This window comes from Anomaloglossus baeobatrachus, assembly GCF_048569485.1.
Source record: "Anomaloglossus baeobatrachus isolate aAnoBae1 chromosome 5 unlocalized genomic scaffold, aAnoBae1.hap1 SUPER_5_unloc_3, whole genome shotgun sequence".
NCBI lineage: Eukaryota > Metazoa > Chordata > Amphibia > Anura > Aromobatidae > Anomaloglossus > Anomaloglossus baeobatrachus.
The window spans coordinates 173,007-182,129 of NW_027441806.1; positions in this window are offsets into that span (position 1 = coordinate 173,007).

A 9,123-nucleotide genomic window follows, 5' to 3' on the forward strand; every position below is an offset into this window, starting at 1 on the left:
GACAATATCCCTAAACCAAACCACCCCCTTTCACTCACGGGCGAGCAGCGCCGCTCGAGTCCCCGGGATCCGGCCCACCGCTCGAGCCACCGAGCAGCAGCAGCAGCCGGACCCGAGCAGTGGGAGAGCGCAGCGTCCCCTCCTCCGCCCGCGACAACTTGGCGTCACGAACAGGATCCTACCGTTCTACCGATTGGTGGAAGTGTGACCGCTGGAGGTGTCCGGCCGGAAAATTTGAAAAGCCGCCATCTTGGGCGTGAAGAGTTCCCGCTCGAGCATCTCCTCGAGTAGTGGAGGCGCGAAGGCCTAAACCCCGCCCCAATAGAGGAGGAGCCGGAAAGAGGCTAAGGGGGACGAAATGGCGGCTGGTCGCATGTGAGCGCGGCTATAAAAGCAGGGACGCCAGGACTCTGCGGCCATCTTGTTGCTAGTTCCTGGAGAGCACGACTGCTAAGATGTCCGCTCCAACTACCAGCAGCGAAACCCCTGCGCCCGGCACAGCGGCGTGGGTGGAGGACCGGACCGCCCCGCTCAATCATCATCTGCAGGCCCGCATGCAGCTCCTCCTAGAGGAGTGGGAGGCCGACATGGCGGACGTGGTGGCTGCTATGCGAAGATGCGAGGTGGAGGAAGATTTGGAGGAACGGGTAAGAGACCCACGTCCCTGTATTCCCGAGGGATCGGCCACTGCGGCTGAGGGGCCCGGCCTATACCCGTTCACCCTGCTGCCTTCCCCGCTACCCGCGTTGGCCGGTGCCGCCCCGCCACTAGGCCCGCTACCTGTCCAACCGGTAGCGGTACCCTGCCCGCCCGCCCAAGCAGACCAACCGGCTGCAGACGCCCGGGGCAGCCCTGAACTGCTTCCCCAGAGGCCACCGGAGCCAAGGCCCCTTAACGAAAATGTGTTGGAGGCCCCGGCAGTGATTGCACCGGGTTCCGTGCCCGAGCCCGGGACTGTGGTGTGGATGAGGGCCAGAGTAGTTGAGTTCAACCACCGTCAACAGAATCAGATCTTCAGGATGATGGAGCAGTGGACCAACGAGGTGGAGATGCTGATTGCAACTACCCCGATGTACGGGATGGGAACAGATGTAACAGAGCCGACTGGTGACCCACGTCCCTATGTCCTACCAGGATCGGCCACTGCGGCTGAGGGGCCCGGCCTAGTCTCGACCCATGCATCGCCCTTGCCGTTACTTATGGGGCGCCTCAGTGTAAACTCGCCTGACCTGCTGCCCCGTGCTACTGCAGAAGGATCTGATGTGCTGGATACTGGAAGCCAGGAGGCTGCGGCAGCTGGCGGCAACCGGCCTGACGCAGAGACAAGCGATGGTGACTCCAGTGACTCCAGCTCTGGTGCTGAGCCCACCCCTGAAGGTGAGGAGGCAAGTGAGCGTCTCCGCTATGTGGGAGAACCGGTAGTTTATTACATCGCGCATAATGGTGGGAACGGATACCGGGCACCCATGTCACAGCAGGCATGTCACTGCATGTTTGATATGCTGGTAGCGGAGGATGGGGCCGCCTCATCAGAAGACTCAGAGTAAGGGCAGCGGAATGCCGTTGTCACCGTCCCCATTGGGACCACCAGTGTGTTAAAGTTTTGAAAGTTTTTGCAAATGATAAGTGAATGAAACCGTGAAAGAATTACCTGATTGTCAACCTGATTTGGAACCGGTCGTAGCCGGCAACTGGTCCCCGTTGGGACCCCCTTAACCATTTTACATAGAAACTACTATGAACATGCCTGAGAACTTGCAAGGCAACCACAAACTTGTGGCTTGTAAATAAAAATGTTGTTACAGCTTCTACCGTGACCGCCTCCGGAGAGGCAGATTGGAGGAAGGGCCCGCAGTGGAGCAGGCTGGGGCCCAGCCACCACCGGAACCGGTGGCAATCCTCTGGGGGTTTCAGAGGGTCCCCATGGATGTGGGTCCCCTGAAAAGGACAGAACCTGCTCTGGCAACTTGTGCAGGACTGGGGTCAAGGGGTGCTGCCCATTTGCTTAGGGGCAGCATCAGGGCCAGTTTGCTTGGGTGGGAGAAAGCGGAAGCCGTACCCGTTTACGCAACGTTTTAAGTAAGAGTACCTCCTGCTGTGGGAAGAAGTTATTATGATTGTATGTCTGTTACCGTTTTTTATCTTTTTCAGTTGGTAACAATAAAACCGGTGATGGACGGGCAGCCCGCGGACGGTCTGCATTTAACTAAGGGGGAATGTGGTGCCCTGGACAAGCCAGGGGCCACAGAGAACAACACCACAACACCCCACACTCCCAGCAGGCACATCAAAGTCAGACACAAAACCCTTGTTGCCTTCCTCCAGGGGCTGATGTTCACACCAGGGGGTGGGCCAGGCGGTTGGTCCCGCCCACCGAGGAGTTCACAGTCCTGGAGGCGGGAAAAACCAGGCAGATAGAGTTTGGAAGTGAAAGTGGAAGGAGGGAAAGTGTTGAGAGAGGAGAAAAGTGACAGCTAAGCAAACTGAAGTTGGTCCGGGTGTGTGGCCCAGACAGATCAGCAAGGTTGGCAGACGGTGGTGACTGTCTGCAGGAGTGGCCGATTGGAGTCTACCGTAAGGACCGTGGACGGGCGGTGGCCCGGCGGTACCGGACCGGTACATGAAGAGAAGCTAGCACCATCTGGCAGGGGCTTTTCAGACCCCGGCAAGGCTAGGAGTCGCCGTGAATTTGCCGAATCCGTTAGTGAAGGGGACCTCCTGGGTTTCCAAACAGTCAAGTCCCGACAAGGCAACAGTCCAACCTAGTGAGGGAGACACCGCCACCGCCAAGGCAACCGTTTCTCAGGGCCAGCGCCTGCGGGCAAAAGGGGCTCCTCCGGCCCATATCCAAGTCGGGGAGCGGGTTACCGGTGGGAACCCATTGGAACCGTACAAGCAGCTTAGGTGCAGGGAAAGGCAGTTACCACCAACCTGCCGGGAGCAACAACACCGCAGCCGTCTGTGGGACCCGTCCATCCAGCCGAGTGTTTTACCGAGAACTGTGTCTTCATCATTGGGCTGAGTGAGTACCACCGTGCCGTGCGGCACAGCGCTGCCCTGCGACCCTGCACCTCACCAGGCCCCGCAACCCGCCTGCCATCCAGCCCTACCCCATCACCGGGCCCCGGGACAACCAACCCCCTACCCACGGAGGGGAGAACTAACAACCAAGCTGCTCCCTGTCACCGCTCCCGGGATCCCCGTCCAGAGCAGCGGTGGTGTCACCAAAATCACCACAACCGTGGGTGGCGTCACGGACAATATCCCTAAACCAAACCACCCCCTTTCACTCACGGAGGAGTGCCGCTCGAGTCCCCGGGATCCGGCCCACCGCTCGAGCCACTGAGCAGCAGCAGCAGCAGCCGGACCCGAGCAGTGGGAGAGCGCAGCGTCCCCTCCTCCGCCCGCGACACACTCGCTGACGGGCACAATTTACCAATCATTTCTTGTATGAAGGCAGCAAAATAGTGAAAATTATCCCAATTACAAAATGTGCCCACATTATATTTCACTCCTAAACTAGAAAAATTATGTAAATAACAAAGTTTAGGTATTCTAAACTGGTTTCGGAGCTCGTAGACTTTAACCCCTTAACGACTGCAGTAAAAATATGTCCTAGCGGTCATAGTGTTTATTCCCTCTTGCTGCTGCCGGCAGCCGGCGGAGATAGGCGCACACCTCAGCTGATTTGTACAGCTGAGATGTGTGCCTAGCAGGTACGAGTAGATCCGCGATCTGCCCGTGCCTGTTAACCCCTTAAATTGCGCTGTCAAAATATGACAGTGCCAGTATAATCGCAATTGCCATAAAACTTTACTCATAGGCCTCCACCGGAAGTCACGTGACATGATCACGTGTATCCGATGGTTGTCATGGTGGTACATATAATGACTCCTGTAGCCCACATGACTTAGGTCCTGTAACAAGCAGCCAGGTACTGCAGGTTACAGGAGATGAGTATTTTTCCTGATCTGACCAGTGCTGCTCTGATCTGGATAAATGAATGAGCGATCAGACTGCTGATCCTTATAGCCCCCTAGGGGAACTAGTAAAATAAAAAAGAAAAGTAAAAAAAGTTTTCAAAAATTAAAAAAAAAAACAAATCAAAGTTCAAATCACACTCCTTTCACCCCATTGACAATGAAAGGGTTAAAAAAAATAAAAATATACACATTTGGTATCGCCGCGTTCAAAAATACCTGATCTATCAAAATATAAAACCAATTAATCTGATTGCTAAACGACATAGGGGCAAAAAAATGCCAAACGCTAAAACTACGTTTTTTGGTCGCAGTAAATCTTGCGCAAAATGCGATAACAGGCGATCAAACTGTAGTATCTGCGCAAACAACGGTACCATTAAAATCTTGAGTTTGAGACACAAAAAATAAGCCGTCACTGAGCCATAGATCATGTGAACGCTACCGGTTACGGAAAATGGCGCAAAATGTACGCCACTTTTTTGGACAAACTTCTGATTTTTTTTAACCCCTTAGAGAAAAGTAAACCTATTCATGTTTGATGTTGACGAATATGTACCGACCTCAGGCATCACATATATAGTGAACACAGAGAATAAAATATCTCAAAAACAATTGTGCAATCACACTTTTTTTGCAATTTTTCTGCATTTGGAATTTTTTTGCCGTTTCCCAGTACACTATATGGTAAAACTCATGGTTTCATTTAAAAGTACAACTTGTTCCGGAAAAAAACAAGCCCTTATATTGCAAAATTCACATAAAAGTAAAAAAGTTATGGCTATCAGAAGAAGATGTGAGAAAAAAACAATAAAACCCCCCGAATAATAGGCCAGGGGTGAAGGGGTTAAATATCGGAACCATCTGACTCCTACTCTGCAGTGATGTTCTACAATCTCATTACATAGCAGTGCATCTATACACAAACATGTAGCAACGGAGAGGAAATCCGTCCATCTCTACATAAGGCAGAGACGGTTTATTACTGCCTCTGCCTTCTCTGTCACTGTATACACAGCTCTGCGGTGCAATGCAGCGGGAACAGTGAGTGACCTGACACCGACACAGATCTCTGTGTGAGAGCCCATCCACCATCGGTACTTGCCAACTGTAATTGTTTGGGGTCTGGTAAGTGCGGTTTTTGTTTTGGGGGGGGTCGGTCTGCTTTCTTTTGGGGGTGTCTGCTTTCTTTGATGACGAGTCCTGCTGTATTCTTTAACTTTTTTAGATGCTTGGACACTTCCCTATGGAAACTAGGGCTTATTTTTAGAACAGGGCTTATATTTTTAGTCTAGTCAAAAAAGCCCTAAAAATCCTACTAGGGCTTATTTTCCAGGTAGGTCTTATTTTCAAGGTGGAAAGAGCCGACTGTGCTTCCTCCCCCATACGCAGGGGCCATGTGGTCACTGCTAAAAAGTTCTCCTTGGAATATGTGAAATATAGGAAAATGCCACTGTGAATCCAAATCTCTATTATCTCCGACCAGGTAAAAATCAGCCATATATACAAAATAATGTGTTACAAAATAGCTAAGAAATATTTACATGAGGTCATAAACATATAATATGACAGTGTCCGGCTTTCAGTCATAGGGATGGCCCCGATGAGTTTTTAGTCATTGCTCAGTATGCAGTGATCAGTGGTTGTATACGCGCTCTCAGCACTGACTGACAGCAGGTTCTAATGCTGAGCGGCTGCAAACGAAAATTAAACCGGAAAAAAAAGATTTATCTCCCACCTGGTATAATTAATCATGTCAGATGGGAGATAAGTCGCCTCCCTGGTGCCCGATGTGGCCAAAGTGCCCCCCTAGTCCCACTCAACCCCATGATCTAAAATGGCCGCCGCGCACGCTGCGCTCATCCTCCTCCTCTGAGTTCTGTCGCATCTGACATGTCAGATGTGACATCAAAGTTCTCCCCAGGTCCAGCCAGGTCACCCCCTGTCAATCCCCGGTCTCTCGTTACCTCCTTCAGCGACGATCCCTTCTCCTCCTTCTAAAAAGATGTGCAGAATGGCTCTCAGCCGGCTCCCTGCTAGTAGTGACACTGAGCTTACTGCAGCTCACACCGTCATGCTGCGGACCCAGGGAGTGTGAGTGCAGCATCACTGCACCCACACTCCTCTCAAGGGAGATATGTTCTCTGAGGGTGCACCCTATATTCTGGATTTTCGTCATTGGATTTCCAAAATGGGGAGAGTTTTTTCAAATACATTTTTTTTTGTCTTTTTTTTTATAACTGACTAGGTTAGTGATGGCGGGTATCTGATAGACACCATGATATCATTAACCCCAACCCCATCAACACCATTTATTACCCCCTTTGCCACTGCTTCAGGGCAACGAGAAGAGTCAGGGCAAATTACCAGGATTAGTGCATCTAATGGTTGCGCCACTTCTGGGGTGACTGCGGCCTGCTATTTTTAGGTTGGGAAGGGCCAAATAACCATGGTCCTTCCCACCCTGAGAATACCAAGACCACAGCTGTCCACTTTACCTTGGCTGGAAATCCAATTTGGGGGAAACCCCACTTTTTTTTTTTTAATTATTGATAAATAATTTAAGAAAAACAGCATGGGTAGACCTCCAGTTTGGATTACCAGCCAAGGTTAAGTTGCCAGCTGTGGTCTGCAGCTGTCTGCTTTACCCTAGCTATTTTTTTTATTTATTTTTTGGGGCTAAATATAAGGCAAAACACCCTTTAGTGCCACATGAATGTTACTAAAGGGTGTCAGCTTAGAATATGCAGGGGGTAGGACATTATATATGCGTTTGACGTCTATTTAGCTAGCCATCTATCCATTCATCCAACCAATCCTAGCTTCTTAGGCTGTGTGCCCACGATCAGGATTTATAGCGGTTTAGTCGCAGAGTGTTTTGACTGTGATGTTGTGCAGTACAAGCGCAGTGGCGGGATGTTTAGAAATCTCCTGCCCACTGTGCTTCTTTTCTCTGCAGCATAAACTGACCAGCGGCGCGGCTTCCTGAGACGCAGGATTTCAGTTTATGCTGTGAAGATGAGAGTGTCCTTTGCAGGGTTCCAGAATAAAGTCCGCAGCGGCTTGAACCCAAAACTTGGGCACGGGCAACTGCATTCTCCTGTGGACAACACTGACATCTGCGCAGTAAGGCTGACACTGCATCCTCACCGGATCGTGGGCACATAGCCTAAAAGTGAGAAATTTGGCACTAAAGCAACATTTTTGTAGGTTCAAAATGCTCACTATATCCCTGAATAAAATCCTTGAGGGTCTAGTGTCCAAAATAGGGTCACTTGTGGTGGTTTCTGCTGCATAGGTATCTTAGGGCCCTACAAATGAGACATGGTGCCCGGAATTTATATCAACTTTTCCAAAATTTAAATGGTGCTCCTTCTTTTCCGGCTCCTCCCATTTGTCCAAACAGAGGTATCTGACCACATGTGGGGTATCACCGCATTCAAAAAGTGGGTAATAAACCGTGGGGTCCACTTTTTGGCGTTTCGTCTCGAAACCTGTCAAAGTGACACTGGTCAGAATTGCAAAAAATGGCGGAGTCATAAAGTACAAAACTGGGTCCATCCAAGGGGTTAAACTGAATGTAAATGAGTCGGTTAGGAATAGCAGGAAACTGGTCTTGAACTGGTTAAAGTTGAAAATAGTTGAGAAATGAAGGGGTTAATGATAATGATGACCCCAAAATAATAGAGACCCTGCACCTACCTCCACCTGCAGAGCCGCACACTAGATATATAATACCCTGCACCTACCTCCACCTGCAGAGCCGCACACTAGATATATAATACCCTGCACCTACCTCCACCTGCAGAGCCGCACACTAGATATATAATACCCTGCACCTACCTCCACCTGCAGAGCCGCACACTAGATATATAATACCCTGCACCTACCTCCACCTGCAGAGCCGCACACTAGATATATAATACCCTGCACCTACCTCCACCTGCAGAGCCGCACACAGATATATAATAACCTGCACCTACCTCCTCCTGCAGAGCCGCACACCAGATATATGATACCCTGCACCTACCTCCACCTGCAGAGCCGCACACTAGATATATAATACCCTGCACCTACCTCCACCTGCAGAGCCGCACACTAGATATTGTGAGGTAGCGCGGTCAGCTGCGCAGCAGAAGACACGGGATCCAGGCATCAAGGTTCACAGCACACGGTGTTTAATGTCCAAACAAAAAGTCCATAACAAAATACATGTGCCTCTCCAGCAGAGGGCTCAGGAAGTTCTGGTCACTTCCCCCACACCCGGCACACCTGCCCTCGTTCCTGTTTCCTTTTAACCCTTCCTTAAGCCTGTAGGGAAACAGCATTAGCCCTATAGTGGATTTACTTTCTATCATGGAGTGAGCACAACCTGGGCGAGACATACCGGCCGTCATAGATAACCCCGGTCACAGTCTCACATACCCCCCCCCTCAGTTCAAGCGTGCGGGGTTGAACTCCAGCCATCAAGCACGGGCCGCGGGACAAGGCATCGGCGTTGCCCTGCAACCTACCGGCCCGGTGTTCAACCGTAAACCGGAAGTTCTGCAGAGAAAGGAACCACCGGGTAACCCGGGCATTCCGTTCCTTGGCGGACCTCATCCAGACCAGTGGAGAGTGATCCGTCACCAAGCGAAACTGCCGTCCCAGCAGGTAATAGCGTAGGGACTCCAAGGCCCACTTGATCGCCAGGCACTCCTTCTCCACTACGCTATAATTCCGCTCGGGAGGGGTGAGCTTCCTACTCAAGAAGGTGACGGGGTGTTCCTCCCCCTGAACCACCTGAGACAGCACTGCCCCCAGGCCGACCTCCGAGGCGTCAGTCTGTACTATGAACTCCTTCCGGAAATCAGGGTTGACCAGAACGGGCTGTCCGCACAGGACCCCCTTCAGGGCCCGGAAGGAGTCCTCGGCCTGCGGAGTCCACCGCACCATGACGGACTTCTTGCCTTTGAGAAGGTCCGTCAAGGGGGCTGATAGTCCCGCAAAATCCTTTACAAACCTCCTGTAGTACCCCACGATACCCAGGAAGGCCCTAACCTGCTTCGTGGTCAGGGGTCTAGGCCACTTCTGGATCGCCTCAACCTTGTTAATTTGGGGCTTAATCACTCCTTGGCCTATCACGTAGCCCAAGTAGCGGGCT